Consider the following 18,950-nt stretch of genomic DNA (forward strand, 5'->3'; position numbering starts at 1 on the left):
GCCCTAATAGATACTACCTCAATGTGAAGCCATCCACAGACTCTGGCTATTGTGTTTCCCTGGTCTCCCTGTGCTTTGTCCAGATTTAGTTTTTAGTTGCAGAGTAAATGTGACGCTCTGAAAGGAATATAAGACACAGAGTCACAAGCCCTGCGTTCAAAACTCAGCTCTGCCGTGCATGCTGGGTGACGCTCAGCCAAGTGTCCTCCCCTCCACCTGAACCCCCCGCCCCCCCGGAAAATGGGGCTGCTCACATGACCTGCCCCTTAGAGCTGATGTGAGGATGGGATGAGGTAACCGAGGTCCAGAAAGATGAGTGTGGTGTCTGGCATGCAGAAGACATTCCAATGATGCTTGTTTAAAATAATTAAATGTCATTGATTTGTTTGACGAGAGGAAGCAGTTTATCACTAGTCCTCTCCTCAAAATGCTTGCTTTCTTCAGAGGTTTTAACTTTTGCCTGACAAACCAAGCTCTTTTGTCTGTTAAGAAGGTTTTTTATCTTCCTATTCTAACAAAATATTTGGAAGCCAAAATAGATACTGCGTATGTGCGTGGGGGACAGACTTTCTTGGTCACTGTTTTAGCCACCCAGACAGTGGTGTTTTAGCTCCCACGTTTCTTCAATGGTAGCAGGGCAAGATTTTACTTTTGCTGTTTCAATCACCGGCATCGATGTTGCAATATCACATAGTAACAGGTTCCCCAATCTGATTACTGGCTTAGCATTTTATTGACCAGCTGGTCCGTTCCACTCCTGTATCAGAGCAGGAAATACCCTGATAGGTTCTTTTCTTCTCCCACAGATACAAGACTCACCTAAGTTACCAAGTCCTTCTTCCCTGGGGCGCCCCTTATACATACCTCCACACTGACAATTCAGGAGCGGGACAGAAGGACCTGTGGGATTGGAATGTGGGGAAGGGGCTGCACTGGGAGGCCTTTGGTGGTCACACTGCCCAGAGGCTGCATCCCACCTGGCACTGATACAGCATTTGCATGCTCCCACCTGCCCCATTTGGCTAGAACACGTGAGAGCTGGTCCTGTGTCCTTGTGGGTCCAACATCTCCTGCCCTCCCCTCGCCGTGCTCCCCATAGGATTGGACACCCCCAGGATGTAGGCCTGGGTTGGGTTCTCCAGCCCCTGGTGACTCATATCCCCACTGGAAAAAGTATGAAAATTGTGCTTGTTATGTTAACAGATTCCTGAGAGCTGCCCCCGTTGTCCACTGAGGGAGTTTCCATCCTATAATTGGGAAAACAGAGGTGGTAGGTGTGAGGCAGAGAGCCTGAGCTGGGAGCAAAGCTGACCCAGGGTCCAGTCCAAGCTCTCCTCTCCTGGGCTCCGTGAACTTGAGCTGGTTACTTCATCTTCCCAGCCTCACCTTCCACATCTGTAAAAGGGGGATACAATGCCCATCTTAGAGGGTGGAGTTAGGCCCTTACAGCATCAAGCACAGCACTGAGCACAACAGCGAGTCAGTAACCGGGGGCTTCTTTATATATTTTTCACACTTAAAATTGACTGTTCAGTGTTTTCAGTAAGTCCCCAGACTAGAGCTGGGTCCCAGCATTGAGCTGACTGAAGCATGACTGCAGAGGCCCTAGCAGCACCGGCCACAGAAGGGGGATTCAGGTGTCTCCACCCCCCTCCTTGGGGGCAGCAATTCCCCTATCGCCCACCCCACATAACGCCCAGACAGTAAATTATTTTAGGTTTTGCAGGCCATGTTGTCTCTGTTACGAGTCTCACCCTGCCAGCACGGCAGGAAGATAGCCACGGATGACACGTAATTGAATGACTGTGGCCGTGTTCCAGTTAAAGTTTATTTGCAAAAATAGGCAGTTTGCCAGCCCCTTCATGACTCTCAAATTTTGGCTCACACCAGAAACGCCTGGGGGGTGTCTTCCAACACACCTTGCTGGGCCTCACCCCCGGTGCTTCTGACTCTGTGGGTCTGGGCTGGGCCTGCATTTGCGTTTCTAACAACTTCTGGGTGACACTCCTGCTGCAGGCCTGGGAACCATTTTGAGAACCACCAAAGCTTTTCCCTCTCCCTTCTTTCTCTGTGCAGCTGAAACACTTTATTCCTACTGCAAAAGAGCATTTATTGTGTTTTACTATGGTTAGTGGTTTGTGTGTGGGTCTCTGGGATCCGTTCTTAATCATCTTCCTACCCCAGTGCCCGACAGTAGCCACTGCTCATCATGAGCACTGAACTCAAGGGAGGTCACGGCCACGGGAGCCCTGGGTCCAGCTCTGCTCCTTGGTGGACATTTCTCTCTGGAGCTCTGTGCGACCCCCCGTCACGGAGAAGAGGAAAAGGGACTTTGCCCCCCTGCCTGTCCAGATACAGATCAGGAGAGAGACATTCCCTGCTCAGACTAGACCTTGAACCTGGACTGTTTTCTAAGGAAATGAAACGAGGGTTGGGGGTTTGGTTTGTTTTAATTTTGTTATTTTTTACTTTGTGATGTATGAGTGTGGGGGGTTGAATCCAGACAGTTGACTGATGTGGAAAACCACTATTTCTGAGTTGCAGAGACTAAGAAGGCATTTAAAATGACCTGCAGTCAGGGGTTTTTTCCTCAGATCAGGCAGAATCCAGTTTGGTCCTGATAAAAATAAATAATATTTGATGGGCTTCCCTGGTGGCGCAGTGGTTGAGAATCCGCCTGCCGATGCAGGGGACACGGGTTCGAGCCCTGGTCCGGGAAGATCCCACATGCCGCGGAGCAACTAAGCCCATGCGCCACAAATGCTGAGCCTGCGCTCTAGAGCCTGCGCACCACAACTACTGAGCCCGTGAGCCACAACTAAGGAAGCCCATGCGCCTAGAGCCTGTGCTCCGCAACAAGAGAATCCACTGCAATGAGAAGCCCGAGCACCACAACAAGGAGTAGCCCCCGCTCGCCGCAGCTAGAGAAAGCCCGCGCACAGCAACAAAGACCCAACGCAGCCAAAAATAAATAAAAATAATAAATTTGTTTTTAAAAATAAAAATAAATAAATAATATTTGAGACCTTCCCTATCTTGAGTGGCATGAGCAACAACTCCTGGGTCCAACTCCCTCTTTTGGAACTTAGTGCCTTACTCGTGGTTTTTATCCTGAGGACGCTGCAAGTAGATAGACCCAGGTGTGGACCCACGTGTGCTTTCCCACCTCTTCTTGCTAGTGGGCACGGAGGAGGCCCCGCAGGAGCTCGCCAGAGACAGGGAGCCACTTAGTCCTGGGCTGGTGTAACAACGACCTTCCTCTTCCCAATTCCCAGGCCTCTCCGATGCAAGCTTACATGGGAATTCCTTTTGATCTGTGAAGTTTCAAGACCATCCACACCTAACCTTCCGTGCCTCACTCTCTCCTTTCCAAACTAACAAACAGGGAGAAAGGACTCCTTCCCCTCCCCATCCTGATGTGCTCTGTGAACACTGTCCAAGGTCCAGACATTTGCTGCTCATCTAGACTGCGGTGCGGAAAGCTATGAGCTACGAGCCAGTAACCTGGAGCACGTGAAGTTAGCGCGGCAAGGGAGCAGGAGTGACCCGAGTGGCTTAGAACTCCTGATATTCCCTGTCCCTGCCACCTCGTTACCCCTGCCTGCCAATCAGTTTTGCATCAATAAACTTTATGTTCCGGGCTTTGCCAGATGAATGAAAGGCGAGCAGCTAAAGACTGATCTCTGACCTCAGCGCGTAAACAGCCTACAGATTGGACTTGACAGTTAATAAAGGAAAGGCCTAGCAATTCTCTGATGCCTTTTTGCCTTAATTAGATTGAGCATTCATAAGCTTTGGGGAAATCTTCAATTTGAAGAGGAAGACCCCACAAGACAGGAATTCACATCTCTACTCATTCATCCGTTCAGACTGTCTGCCCCACAGTCTATACTCACTGACACTGGTGCCACCCTATTACCTGTGCTCAGCGCTGTGCTAACGGCTCTCGAGCACAGGGGCTGTAAGAATTCCAGAAGTCCGCACCATACTCTCCTGGAAGACAGCGTCCAGCTCGGCACTCAAGCACATGCTTCGCTTCAGACAAATCTAAGCTTGAATCCTGATTCTGCCGGGTGACCTTTGGCAAGTTATTTAACCTGTCTGCCCTCAGTTTCCTCTTGGGGTTAATAATACCAACTGCCAAGGGTTGTCATCAGGACTAAGTGAGACCATCTGTGTGAGGCTTGCAGCACAGAGCCTGGTGCTTAGCAGGCACGCCAGACGTGCAAGTCCCAGCACAGCGCTCGTGGCTCGCTGGGCCGGCTCTCAGGGCCTGAGAGGCTCCTCCCCTTGCCCTGGCCTTCTGCCTGCCACTGGGGAGCCAGTGATGATACGCGTGGTCTCTGCCTTCAGCAGCCTGAGAGGCCTACTGTTGACAATGCTTTTAGTTTCTTCATCTATAAAATGGGGTAGTGGTGATAATCCTCCTTGGAGGATCAGGGAAGAGCCTAGCACAGAAGCCTGCAAACGCACTTTGCCGAAGGAAATGACTCTGGGAATATTAGATGCCGGTAGCAGCCTCTGGCTTGTCATCGGATGCCACGGCCCCTGCAGGCTGTCTTTAATAATAGATATTTTAAAATTCCTGAACCCGCTTCAAGCTATATTTGCTCACACACGGAGGTTTATTCAGTGTTAATCACATTAATGTGCTGTTTCATTTCACGCTGTGTAATGCCAGCTTCAGCGAGTGCCCAGAGACAGCAGAATTTACGCTCAAAGGGACCTCGTACTGCGTTTACCCAAGCGTCGTCAAGGCATCTCAGCGCCCCAGCAACCTCCGGGCCACCCCCCTGCTCCCCCAGGGGTGTCCTCAAGCCTTAAGCAGTCTTCCTTTCAAGTGTCTCTCTGTATCTCTTGGTTTTTTACCCTCAATTAGAAACCTCTTAGGCAAGTGTCCAATTTTTACTAGCCATCTTTAATCCTTTAACAACCTAAACACGTGCTATTCAGTAAAAGCTCTCCATCAGGTATCATAAGGGACCCTGAGTGAACAGGAGTTTGCAGGGTCCTTTGAGAGCCCCCAGTTCAATCCCCTCATGTTACAGATGGAAAAACTGAGTAGCAGAGGGGTAAGGACTTAAATCTCTCCCCTGTTGGCTCTTCCCCTAAGCTGATGAATAATCGCCATTCAGATCTTAAACACCAAACAAATTTGCCAGCTTTTCTTTGGCTCTGTGCCTCAATCTGCTTGAAATAACCACTTGCCCTCCTGACTCTTGTCAGCTGAGAGCCTCAGATCCTACTTCCTGAGGGGTTGCCCCCCCGCACTGACCCCAGGGCCTGGCGCAGCACCTCAGTGCGGTGTCCCCTCCAAGCTCGGGGCCACCCGCCGGCCAGCCTTCCTAAGGACTTTACCCGGCACCTCTCACCCCTTTCTTACAACATCAATTTCTCCCTTTGCACGGGAACATTCCTGTCAACATACACGCTTGCTCTCATTTTAAACATTTTTGTGTAAAACCCTCCCTTGACCTCACGATCCCCTCCAGGTACTATACCATTTCTCTCCTTGAAAACTTGGCTGTTTCCACTTCCTCTAACAGCCGCCGTTAACTTCTTTTTTTTTAGAGTAAACGGTGTTTATTTTTTGTTGAATTTTTTCAATCAAATGGAATTGCTTAATTAAAAAAAACTTCTCTCTTTTCTCTTTAAATACTACAGACAATTTCATTTTACCTCAGCAGACACCTAGAAGCAAAACACTGGACCCACCAGAGAAAACAGGGCAATAAAAGCATCAGAAATTCAAGTCAACTATGGAAGACCTACTGTTAGCTGGCAGCTCTCAATTCTAAACAGAAGTGTCCCAGAACCTATCGGGTTTGACAAAGTTTCCTAGAACTTGGGATTTGGGAAAGTTGGACTCCAACTGAATTCTATTCCAAAGAGGGAAATTAAGGTCGATGCATCCAATGAACACCCAAAGAAACATTTAAAAAACGTGTTTGAAAAAAAAAAACGTGTTTGAGGGACTTCCCTGGCAGTCCAGTGGTTAAGACTCTGTGATTCCACTGCAGGGTACATGGGTTTGATCCCTGGTAGGGTAACTAAGATCCCACATGCCGTGCGGCCAAAAAAAATAAAATAAAATAAATTTTAACAAGTGTTTGACTAATAGTATGTGAGATTATTAAGTAATAACGTGTCCTCCTAGTTACTTTGTCCTGGAGTATATATAGGTTATTTGTAGCCACCACTGCTACAATATTTTCTGAAAGATGCCAAGCTGTACGCAAGATCTTTTTGCTAAAGTCCAGACTGTCGACACTGATCTCGTCTTTTCTCTGCTTGCCCATCACGCACACTGCTCAGTTTTAGGATAGCTTGGGGTTTGCTGTTTTCCCTCGAGGCCTCAAGAGTAACATCACACTTGCTATTTCGGTCAAACATCCTGAAGAAGTTGTTGTAGGAGCCCGTCATGATGACACTGTCTGACCCATTCCACACACACTCAAATTTATCAAAAATGCAGTCATTTTTGTAGAGGGAGCACAGCTTGCTGCGGAGGTAGCTGTGAACCAGGTAAGTCTCAGTGGGGTGGTTTTCCATGTTGAGATCCCAAACTTTGATGATCAGATAGTCTCTGGTCATGATATACCTCCCACTGTGGCTGAACTTCACATCCGAAACCGGAGAGATAATTTCAGAGAATAACGACCTGTTGCTTGGATCTTCCGGCTCTTCAAAAACTGGTCATGGAGGGTCTCCGGGGAGGCAGGGGGTGTGGGGGGCAGCTGTGGCTCACTGTGCGGACAAGGACACTGGTGGCAGAGGTACTGGGGACCAGTCATCTGCGTGAGCTCTCTTGGAGGCCGCCACCCCCGTACCACCCAACAGCCTGCAGGCTACAGTGCTGGGACGCCTCAAGCCAAACAACAAACAGGGTGGGAACACAGCCCTGCCAGTTCACTCTTTCTAATTTTTTTTCCTTTTTTTTAATTTTAATTTTTAAAATTTATTTATTTTATTTTTGGCTGCCTTGGGTCTTCGCTGCTACATGCGGGTTTTCTCTAGCTGCGGCGAGCAGGGGCTACTCTTCGTTGCAGTGAGTGGCTTTCTCATTGCGGTGGCTTCTCTTGTTGAGGAGCACGGGCTCTAGGCGTGCAGGCTCAGTAGTTGTGGCGCACAGGCTTAGCCGCTCCGCGGCATGTTGGATCTTCCCGGAGCGGGGCTCGAACCCGTGTCCCCTGCACTGGCAGGCAGATTCTTAACCACTGCACCACCAGGGCTTCTGCAGTGGAAGTGTAGAGTCTTAACCATCCGACGGCCAGGGAAGTCCCTAGGAAAAATTTAAGCCTACAGGAAAGTTGAAAAAGTGTTAAAACAGCCCCCCACCTAGATTTTCCAGTTAGCATTTTGCCACATATGCTATATCTCTCTCTCTCTAATAGATAACGTGCCTATATATAAATATATATATACCTATATATAACAAATACTACATATATTATATGTAATATATACAGATATATATGTATAGTTTGTTATTGTTGAACCACTGGAAAAGTTTCAGGCATCTTGCTCCCTCACCCCTAAATACTACAATACTACAACGTGTGTCTCCTAAGAACCAGACCTCTCTCACGTAACTGAAACTGCACAACTCAGATGGGACCCGAACCCACTGTCTTTTAATTGAGATCACACACCTGGTCTCAGGACTTAATGAAGCTCAGATTCTTTACGTCTCAGCGCAGAAGTAATTCAGCAAGAGGCAAAGTGATAGGTAAGAAGTGGATTTATTTAGAGAGATACACATTCCATAGACAGAATGCAGTCTGCCTCAAAAGGCGAGAGTGACCCCAAAATATGGGGTGGTTAGTTTAGCTTTTTTTTTTTTTTGCAGTGTGGCTTGCGGGATCTTAGTTCCGTGACCCGGTATTGAACCCAGGCCAAGACAGTGAAAGCGTGGAGTCCTAACCACTGGACTGCCAGGGAATTCCCTGGGGTGGTTAGTTTTATGGGCTGGGTAATTACATAGGCTAATTATGCAATTACCCAGCCCATAAAAAGTGGGAGGATTATTCCAACTATTTGGCGGGGGAGGGCAGGGGTTTCCAAGAATTGGGCCACTGCCCACTTTTTGGCCTTTTATGGTTAGCCTCAGAACGATCATGGTGCCCATGAGTGTGCCATTTAGATGCTAATGTATTACAATGAGCGTATAATGAGGCTCAAGGTCTACTGGAAGTGGAATCTTCCACCATCTTGGGCCTAATCAGTTCTAACCAGTTTTTGTGGGATCTTCAACACCTATGTCATTCTTTTAAAGGTTGTGCCCCGCCCTCTTCCCTCCTGTTTCTTTTTTTTGGCCGCGCCACATGACATGTGGAATCTTAGTTCCCCCACCAGGGAATGAAACCCCGCCCCCTGCACTGGAAGTGTGGAGTCTTAACCACTGGATCGCCAGGGAAGTCCCTTCCCCCTGTTTCATAACCACAGACCATTATCACACCCAAGAAATTAAATGCTGATACAATAATCTAATATAAAGTCCATTTTCATATTTCTTCATTTGCCCCCAAAAGGTCCTCCATAGCTACTTTTTAATCCAGGTTTCATTCAGGGAAGAGGCCCACCCCAATTTAACTTTCAGATCCACCACTCCACCCAGAGTGTTCAAAGTCAGGGTGACTTCTTTACCAAATCTAAAAAGCCCTCTCTGGCCTTGGCAGGGGGGTAACCCAGGGCAGTCTCCAATGTGAGCTTCTGGGTCAAAACACATTCAGTTTCCTCCCTCCTTCCTTGCTCTGTCCCCTCTACCAGTCCTGTGAATGTTGGGGGACCTCAGGCCTTTGTGCTGGGCCCCTCCTCTCCAGTTCCCAGGTGGTCTCATCTAGGCTGGTGGCTTTAACACCAGCTGCATGCTGATGCCACCCATATTTCCAGCATCCAAGCTCTGACATCCCCCAACTCCAGACTGATGTACCCCACTGCTTTCTTCTCAGCACCTCCCCTGTGACGGGCCATCAACACCTCAAACTTAACATGCCCAAACTGAGGTCTTAACGTCTTCCCTTCTTTCCCATCTCAATAACAGCATCCCCCTCACCTATCATCTGCCCTGATGCCACCCTTCCCTCACCAGCCCCCCAACCACTGGGTCTTGTCTGGACCCCTGCTCCCTGCATCTTCCCCGCCGCCTCTGACGTCTGGTCCACCCTCAGGGGTCTGCATAGCGCCGGAGCCTCCAAACTGCTCCTTACCATTGCCCCCCACCCCCTCCAGCACATTTTCCAGCATTGCTAATCTTTTAAAATTGTAATTCAGGTCGGACCACTCCCTCTTTTAAAGCTCTCCAACAGCTTCTCCTTGTAATGAGAAAACTCCCAACTCAGCAGGGTTTCTGAGGCCCCTGGTGGTCTTAGTCCTGGCTTTGTCCAACCTCCTCCACCATTCTTTCTGATGACCCTACCCTGGCTTCCATTTAGTTCCTTAAATGCCCAGGCTTTACCCCCTTGGGTCTTTTGTTTCTACAGGCTCTCGCCTCTGGCTGCTACGCGCTTACCCTGGGTCTCAAGGTCGGCCTGCCTGGCGTATAGCGGCCCCGGCTCTGAGCTCACGCTGCCCTCTTCAGGCAACCTCCTGGGGAGGGCTCTGATTGGCTTAGCCGGTGTCACATGAACACCCCTGTCCAATCATCTGTGGCCAAGAACAGGTCACGGGGAAGAAAACACGGCTGCCAGGAATTGCACTGGTTCCCTTGGGGGTTGGAGGGTTGGGGCGGGGGAGCGGTTTTGGGGGAAGAAGGTGGGCAATGTCTCTAAGTCTCTGCTCAGCCTTCAGTGCTCTCGGCCTCTCAGCAGCGCTTAACCTATTGGGAACTACCCCTTTTATTTTTCCAATAAAATGTCTATTTTAGCCAAAAAGGGCAATATATACTTACTGATAAAAGAGTTAAAAAATACGGAAAATAACAAGGGGAAAAAAAAACAGGATTACACCAGCTGAGGACAACCACCGTTAGCCTCCATCGGCTCTGTTGTCGCCTCCCTGGTCAATCTCCAACCATGAACCTTGAATAGATCCTCACCTTCCACCGCTTCTGCTTTTTCATTGTATATCTGGATTCCTTCTCCCATTTTTTTTTTTTTCGGTTCTCACTGCGATGTCACCCACTGCAATGGCTTCAACCAACCACCACATTTATGCTGGTGATTCCCTAACTGAAATCCTTTCCTACCAATTTCTTGGTTTCAGATTTGTATCTGGCTGCTGGATGGCCCCACAGGATGGCCGTGGGTGGCTCAAACTGGGAGGCTCTCCTTCCATACCCTGAAATTTCTTCCTTCTTCTCTGGATTGAAGCCCTAACTATGGCATTGATGAAGTAAAATTCATATTCTATGGCAAGACGAGAAAAATTTAAACAAAATTTTTCTTTGCCTATTTGGGCCTCCTCTCTCCCCTTTAGTGTGTAGTGTGCATCTGCATTAACCAGACCTTCTTAAGCAATAACCTTCCTTCTTAATCTTGTGAGGGGCCACAATGACCCATGACCCACTACTCACTTTGCATGTGTAGATCTGGATTGTGTCAACTGTCAATAATACATCATTTGATGCAGGACTCTTCGTCTCAAAAACTTATGTAACTGTGCTTTGACCTCTAACTGATGGGACAGTCCTCAGAGTTTTCTGAAAGACTGTCTCCTGGGTTATAATCCTCAGGTTAGCACCAATAAAATTTTCCATTTCTTTCTCAGAGAACTGTCCCATGTACCATCCTTCCAGAACAGCCATGATCCTGTCCATTTGCTGCTCTTCCCCCATAAATGGGTCTTTGTGAAATTCCATTTCTCTGGCTGGACACCATCATCCCAGCCCCGTCCACTTGGTAAACTTTTCATCTTCCAAGACCCTGCCCAAGGGTTACCTGCTCTGTAACATCCTCCCGAGAAGTCCTGCTCTTCTGTGCTCCAGGAAAATGCCGTTTATGGAAATCATTTCTGTACGAATAAATGTAAAAAGCCTGGAGTTTGTTCCTCGATGCCACGGATGCCACCATTCCAAATTCCTGACCCACTGAGACTTTGCTCAAACAGTTAGACTGCCCTACATGCATACAGAAATGCTAAAGACTTTACACAACAATTCTCTCCACAGATGTTTCCCTGAGAGAGTGTGGGTTGGGCAGAGGGGGAAGGTAGAGTGAGGGGTTCACCCACATCTACCTCCATCAACTCTGCCCCTCCATCTGGGAGGCTGATGCCACCTGAGGGGCCTAGTCACATTGTGACTTTCATGGGCCCTGGACACTTTTGATTTCATGAGCCCTTTCCTCCATTCATTAAAAAAAATTTTTTTAAATAAATGTACTGGTATAAAAACAAACATAACCTAGGCTGCCTTCATTATCATATATTCATTACCAACTGTTCATTTTTTCCTTCTTTTTTTTTTAAATTTATTAAAATTTTTTTTTTTTTTTTTAATCTTTGGCTGCACCCGGCGGCTTGTGGGCTTGTGGGATCTTAGTTCCCCGACCAGGGATTGAACCTGGGCCCTCGGCAGTAAAAGCGCGAAGTCCTAACCACTGGAAACCAGGGAATTCCCCTCTTCTGGCTTTAAAATAAATCAAATTAAAATGTTTTCAAGGGCCCCTAAAAGTACTGTGGGCCCAAGTCACTGCACTGTAAAGGAGATTGTGCCCTGTGCCTCATGAAGAAGCTGACTCTGGCTGAGGGCAACAACCTGAAACTCACTGAAAGCGCGAAGGTTTTATCTCCTCTTCACTGTTCTTTGAGACTTTAGAGAAGAAATGTAGATTAGTGCTTCTTGCTACAATCTTATCAAGACTCAGGAACACATGGTTATTCTCTCCAGGCAAAAGTTGCCAAGGGACATACCATCTATATAACTGCTAAATACACAACATATGATAAAGTGTGCCTTACGCCAACTAGCCTTATAAATACATAATAGCCCACAGAGGTTGGCTTTCAGTGCTGTCCCCTCAAGGAGTTAGGATGGAGTTATGGGGGCCACTAGGACTGCTGGATTATTATTGTTCATACCCGATCGACAGTTGAGGAAACTGAGAATTAGAGGAATCCGGTAACTGAGCCAAGATGATGCAGAGAACAAATGAATTAGTGACTCCAGGATTTCAATCCAGGTCTGTGCTCTTATGAGTTGCTTTGGACAGACAGACAGAGTTTGAGGTGCCTGAGGGCCTTCTAGGGGAGAGAGACATCAGGAGGTATTTAGATAAACTAGTTCAAGGCTCAAGTGAGATCCTTAGCTCGTGACATAGATTTGGGAATTATCCAAGTGTTGGTGGCATTTAAAGATTCAAAGTGGATCAGCTTGTTCACTCTGTTGCAATCTCTGTACCATGAAACCACCCTGAGTGGGCCCCCTCCCTTGGGGAGCTGAGCAGTTTTGCTCTCTTGTGGGCTCTTACTCCTTACTCTTTCCCAGGTATGCCTGGCTCCTGAGACACATTTACCGGGCAACTTCTGTCCACAGGCCCTGGGCTACCAGCTTGGGCTTCCATCTCCAGCCCCATTATTTCCTGCTGGATTAGATGCCAGAACTTGACTTTCCTCATTTTGATGCCTGATCTCTCTGTGGAACCAGCACCTCTGTGCACTCACCTACCCAGTAAGTATTTATTGAGCACCAACTATGTGCAGGACACCATTGTAGGTACTGAGGATACAACTGTGAACAAAGTAGACAAAGTCTCTTGAACCCAAGGAGCTTATAGTCTAGAGGCAGGAGGCAGACAATAAACAAATAAGAATAGTTCCAGGTGTCAGGAATACGATAAAGCCTCATAATGTGGCATGAGTGAGGGCACGGGAGGGCTCTGAGGAGTGGCGGTGACACTGGTCAAGGTTGTTGGTGGGAAAGGAGTCTCAGAGGGGGGATGTTGCAGCTGAGCCCTGAATGAGGAGATGGTAGCGGCTGTGAGGAGATAGGGTGCGTGCAGGGCCATTCCAGCAGGAGCAGTGAGCTGTGGGGGTCCAGGCTCAGCATGTCTGGAAGGCCCTCCTGATGGGGGGGAGGGGCTTGGAAAGGCATAACGAGCCAAGGCAGGCAGGGGGTCCTGCCCTGGGTGAAAGGCCCAACCCAGGGCCACCAAGGACCAGCTGATGAGATGGGAAGAGAAGACCCCTCTTTCCTGGGGAAGGAGAAAGAGGGAGGAAGAAGCAGCAAAGAAGAAGCAGCAGCAGGATTGGGGCCCTTGTTAAAAAATTGTTAAGAATTTCAAGATGGTGACAGCAGAGCACTGAACCTGGCGAGGGCCCTTCTGAGCACTGAGCATGGGTGCCACTCAACAGGACACGGTCCATGACACTGGCCCCAGCCCAGTGGAGACCCTTGGTTAGATGAGGCACGAATCCAGGTCCTCCTTTCACCCCAGGCTGAGCCTCACGTTGCAGGCAGGGCCACAGGGTAAAGGTGGTGGGTTAAAATTTTCTATTTTGATGAAAATGTTACAAACTGTACAATGTTACAAAACCAACATAATTTATGTAGCTGATTTCATGGACTTTTGATTACACTTCTGACAGCTGCAGTGTTCTTCTTTCCCTTGGGAGATTTGGGGCAGATGGGGCCCGGGAATCTCTCCTCCTCACAACAGGGTTAACCTCTGAGCAGGTGTGACATGTTCCCGGGCAGGCACAGTTGGTTGGAGCCAAGAATGTTTAACCCCCTATATTATGTCAAATATCATTTATAACAAACCATCCCTCCTTAATCTTAGGCTAATTACCTTATGATTAACACTAGTCCTCTGACCTTGGTAAACCATTTATTCTCCCTGAACTTCAGATTTCCTCATCTGTAAAAAGGAGATAATTATACTTCACAGGGGTGCTGTGAGGATTAAACATATGAAAAGCCTTTTCAGAGTATTAAGGTCTAAACAAATGCCAGGTAGTGTTACTACAGATCTCCTCAGTGGTTGCCTCACCCGCGCAGACAGGGGATTCGGGACAGCCGCGGCTTGGCAGAAGCCTCTCTTTGTGCCACTGACTCTGAGGCTCTGGTGTATTCTTAGCAATCAACTTCTGATCTTCAGTTTCTCAAGCAGCTTCCTTTCCTGGGGAGATCCCCTTGGCTTGTCAGGTATGCCTCAGATCACAGATCAATCATCCTGGTTTATATAACAGACTCTCGTGAGCTGGGCTGCCTTCATAATTTTAATAGTCCCTAAATGAACCGAGAAGAATGCAGATCCTGGACCTGAGGGTCTGAAGGAGACAAGTAATCATTCTCGCTAATTTCTTAGTGCATTTGGGTAATACTCTTATTAATTAGTTTTTTAAATTAATCGGTAGTTGCGGCATGCGGGGCTCTCTAGTTGTGGCGCGCGGGCTGTAGAGCACGCAGGCTTAGTTGCCCCGCGGCATGTGTGATCTTAGTTCCCCGACCAGGGATCGAACCTGAGTCCCCTGCATTGGAAGGTGGAGTTTTAACCACTGGACCACCAGCAAACTCCCAGTAATATGCTTATTAAAAGGTGCTAAAGGCAGATACTTTTATTACAAGAGTGAGCAACGGTCCCCTAAGCTTCTATTTGAGATGCAGTGTTGCCCATGCCGTGGGGTGGAGTCTACCAAGATCCTTAGGCCTTTGCAGTGGCCGTTCCTTCTGCCTTGAAGGCTCTGCCCCCACGCATCCCATGAAAAATGTCACCTCCTCCAGGAGATCTTCTCTGCCCACCCCGTCTCAGAGGGCCCTTTCCCCTGCTCCCTGTCACCTCTCTATCCTCCCTACCCTGCTCGATTCTTCCTGGCATATGCCCACCTGACTCATGTTTTATGGGTTTATTGTTGGAATCCCCCCATTTAAGTGTGAGCTCCGAGACAGCTGTGACTCTGCTCTGTTCACTGCGGTGTTTCCAGGCCTGGGGCTCAGAGCTTTTGACCAGCAATGGGATCCAGATAGAACTTGTATTATTCTCTTGTTTTCATCGTATTTATTTTTTAAAAATACTTTTGTTCAGGACAAATGATACTTATTTTACATTTATCACAGTGATATAGTTTCCTTTAAAAATAAATTTAAGAATGTAAGTAATTTAAAAAGATCAAGTAAATAACGGTGGTGCCCAGATGTCACATAAAGGGTGCTCTGTGGATGCCTTTTGGGGACTCCGCTTGGTCTGTAAACCCATTCTGGCAACTGCTTACTCCTAAATGTGTGCGTGCACACACACACACACTCATATTACAGAGACATCAAGCCTTAGGGTTGATGGTCGCCTCCTACAAGTGGACCAAGGAGCAGGGAAGGTCCTTGGCCAGACTGGGGAGTGCTGGTGAGTACACACTTCCCAGGGCTCCTGAGGCCCCTCTACCTTTCTGCCTGGGCGTCCATGAGACCCTCTGTGTCCCCCTACCTTCTGTTTTCTCCCTTAAGCCAGCTTGAGCTGCTGATACTTGCAACCACAGTCCTGTACACTACGGTCTTCTGAAGTTAAATACAAACTGTGTGCCAATGCATGTCTGTTGTCGGGGGTGGGGGCATGGCAGGAAGAAGCTATTTAGTCATTCAGTCCTCATGCATCGTGCACGACTGTGGGCCAGGTGCTTGCTACTCAGCTAAGTGCTGAGAATACAAAGTTCCCCCAAGGAATTCATCATTTCCTGAGCTCCACTGAGTGTCAGCCTTAATCACCCAATAAATGTTGAGCAATGGGAAGCAAGGCTGAGCAGGGCGTGGGGGGCTCACTGGCAGCCCCGTATGTGAGGGCTTTCTCCAGTCCTGCTCCTCGCCGTGGAAGTGTTTAAAGTGTGGCTCCTTCTAAGGATAGTTTATTTTTTATTTTTTTGCTGTGCCATGGGCTTAGTTCCCCAACTAGGGATTGAACCTGGGACCTCAGCAGTGAAAGCGTGGAGTCCTAACCACTGGACCACCAGGGAATTCCTGGATATTTTGTTTTTGTTTTTGTTTTTTTTTACAATGAATCAGTGGTTCTTCTTATTTATGGCTGTGTTGGGTCTTCGTTTCTGTGCCAGGGCTTTCTCTAGTGGCGGCAAGTGGGGGCCACTCTTCATTGCGGTGCGCGGGCCTCTCACTATCGCGGCCTCTCCTGTTGCGGAGCACAGGCTCCAGACGCGCAGGCTCAGTAGTTGTGGCTCACGGGCCCAGTTACTCCGCGGCATGTGGGATCCTCCCAGACCAGGGCTCGAACCCATGTCCCCTGCATTGGCAGGCAGATTCTCAACCACTGCGCCACCAGGGAAGCCCTGGATATTTTAAGTTTTAACGGAGAAAGGAAGGTAGGGGATGAATGAATGCATGCAATTTGGGGCTTACCTCAGGGTGAAGATGCCAAGTTTGAGCCCTTGGTCAAGGTTACTGGCTGTTGTGTCTCAGGGCCCCCACTGGAGCATGGAATCTGACTGTGGCTGTTTGTCCTGTAACTTGGTCATGTAGTACATTCCACTGACTACAGTCAAGAGACAATCGATATCCAATCTTGCACCTAGAAATTCACTGGAGTAAAGTGAGGTGGCTGTGACACACCATTTTGGTGTTTTTACTTGCAAAATTCTTCACCAGCACTCCTCCCACCTCTCAACCCAGGCTCCCAAATCAACCTGCACACCGAATTAAGAAGCATATAAAAATGTGCAACGCATCGATGCAGCCCGGCACTGAAAATAGCAGCTGCAGCCACAAACCAAAAAAAAGCCCTTTGTGAACAGAGTGAAAGAAGCTGCTTGTCCTCAGTTCATCTTCTAAGCCACGGATAGAACCCCCTACTATTACTAAAGTAACGTCTTTAATCAAAGATAGGAATCAATTAGAGGAAAGTAGAATGTCTTAGTACATTAGATTTTCCTTTTCCTACTAAGTTTCCAAGGCCCTAATTTCCTAGTCAGAGCCCAAGAGAGTATGAACTCACATGAAGGCAGGTAGTGGACCCATTACAAAGCATAGATTTGACGGCATTAGCAGAGGCCAGGTTCAAGATGAAGCACACAAAATCAGGAGATGAATCACTTCTGAGGCGTAAGAACCCATGGTCTCCAAGTGACAGTGTTACACCCTGACCCTGGGCACCACCTTCAGGAACACGGCTTCTAATAGCTCTGGTGCACCTGTCTCAAATTAAACTGTCCCTCATGTTTCAAACAACGTTGAATTTATCTCCTCAGCCAAATTAACACCACTTAGGAAGATCAGTTTCAGAAACACTTCTCTACTAGACTCGAATCTAAACCACACAACTTCCTGAGCAGTTTCACATGTGGAGCTACCTTTCCAGCCAACACAGCACTTTTCTTGCTTTAAGAGTATTGAGTCAGACAGACGTAGAGAACGTATGGACACCAAGGGGGGAAAGTGGCTGGGGGGGAAAGTGGCTGGGGGGGTGGGGTGAGGGGTAGCGGCATGAATTGGAGATTGGGATTGACATGTATACACTAATATGTGTAAAACAGATAACTAATAAGAACCTGCTGTATAAAAAAGTAAATAAAATAAAATTCAAAAATAAAAAGAGTACCGAGTCAGACTGGAGTCAGACTTACAGTCCAGGCAGCCTGTATTTTTTTGAGTGGCACTAAGGTCATACTTTAATCTACCCTGACCATGTTTAATTGTCCTCTGCACCCCATTAGTGATTCCAAGGCTGAAAAATTATGCAAAGTCCCTTACAGAGTTCAAGTTAGCTTGAGAGTCAGAGAGCTTGGCAGATGGCAGAGAGGTAAAGGGAGCGGGAGAGGGGGAGGAAAAGGCTCAACTTTTATATCTAAGCCCAAAGCACAAGGCAGGTGCTAGGATGATGGAATAAAAATTGTTCCTGTTGCTTTGAAATGCTTCAGCGATGCCAAAGGAAGGTTTTCTTGTTCTGTTTTTGAAAGCTACAAATCATTATTCATCAAATGAAGCCAATGATCAGGTGTACCAAATTAAGTGTCCCCAAACTATAATTTTTCTCGTGAGGAAAGCTGCCTTTACTGGAGTGAGCAGACCAAAAGATAGAAAAGCCTTTTTGTGACTCGTTGAAACTTATAGAAACCCCACCAATTTTTTCATCTCCTGGCACATGGGATATGCTAATTCTTTGGCTTTTGCTGACCCACCTTGTAAAACCTTCTCTAAGTGGTCCTTGTTCATCTTCAGTTTTTCAATTTCACTCTTAATTCAAGCAAATTTCTCAATCACAGCATCTGCCACCATCAGCATGTAGCGAGCGGTGCTGATGCCAGCACTGAGGCAGACCACCTCCTCCACTGGGAGTCCCGTCACTGCTGCATGGATGGAGACCTTGTTGGAGGTGCCGCCTCAGCTGGCCGGGTGTAGATGACCTCTGAGGTGAAGTCTATCACAGCCTTGCAGACTTCTGCAAGGAAGGTCTTTAGTGGATCATTTAACATAGCTGTTCTTCATTTCAAAAGACAAATGAAATACATTCCAGTGACTCAGTGTTTTCATTTTATTTTATTTTTTAAATTTATTTATTTTTGGCTGCACTGGGTCTTCATTGCTGCGCACGGGCTTTCTCTAGTTGCGGCGAGCAGGGGCTACTATTCGTTGTGGTGCACAGGCTTCTCATTGCAGTGGCTTCTCTTGTTGAGGAGCACGGGCTCTAGGCACACGGGCTTCAGTAGTTGTAGCACGTGGGCTCAGTAGTTGTGGCTCACGGGCTCTAGAGCGCAGGCTCAGTAGTTGTGGTGCATGGGCTTAGCTGCTCCACAACATGTGGGATCTTCCCGGACCAGGGCTTGAACCCGTGTCCCCTGCATTGGCAGGCGGATTCCTAACCACTGTGCCACCAGGGAAGCCCCCGTGTGTTTTCATATTAAATAAATTCATTACAATGGAAAAGATGGGAGCTCCTTTCCTCCTACCTTTTAAAACTCAACAGGTGAAACCAAGAAAGGTAGGTGTTAGTGCAGGTGCAGAGGGGTGGTGGCGGCTCTGTGGGGTGCTGAATCCAGGGCAGGAGGGTGTCTGGGTGAGGAGGGTGTCTAGGTGA

The 18,950-nt window shown here is 47.9% G+C and overlaps 1 pseudogene across 1 annotated transcript; it reads right to left on the bottom strand.

The window, feature by feature from the left end:
* Positions 1 to 1,403: 1,403 nt before the first annotated feature.
* On the bottom strand, positions 1,404 to 9,246 carry LOC309651216 (serine/threonine-protein phosphatase 2A 55 kDa regulatory subunit B beta isoform pseudogene; annotated as a pseudogene). The gene is made up of 2 exons: positions 9,210 to 9,246; positions 1,404 to 6,692 (listed from the first exon to the last, which is right to left on the bottom strand). The product of its transcript is annotated as a serine/threonine-protein phosphatase 2A 55 kDa regulatory subunit B beta isoform pseudogene (transcript).
* Between the last annotated feature and the right edge of the window lie 9,704 nt (positions 9,247 to 18,950).

Source organism: Balaenoptera physalus, assembly GCF_965194825.1.
Source record: "Balaenoptera physalus genome assembly, chromosome: 20".
NCBI classification, from domain to species: domain Eukaryota; kingdom Metazoa; phylum Chordata; class Mammalia; order Artiodactyla; family Balaenopteridae; genus Balaenoptera; species Balaenoptera physalus.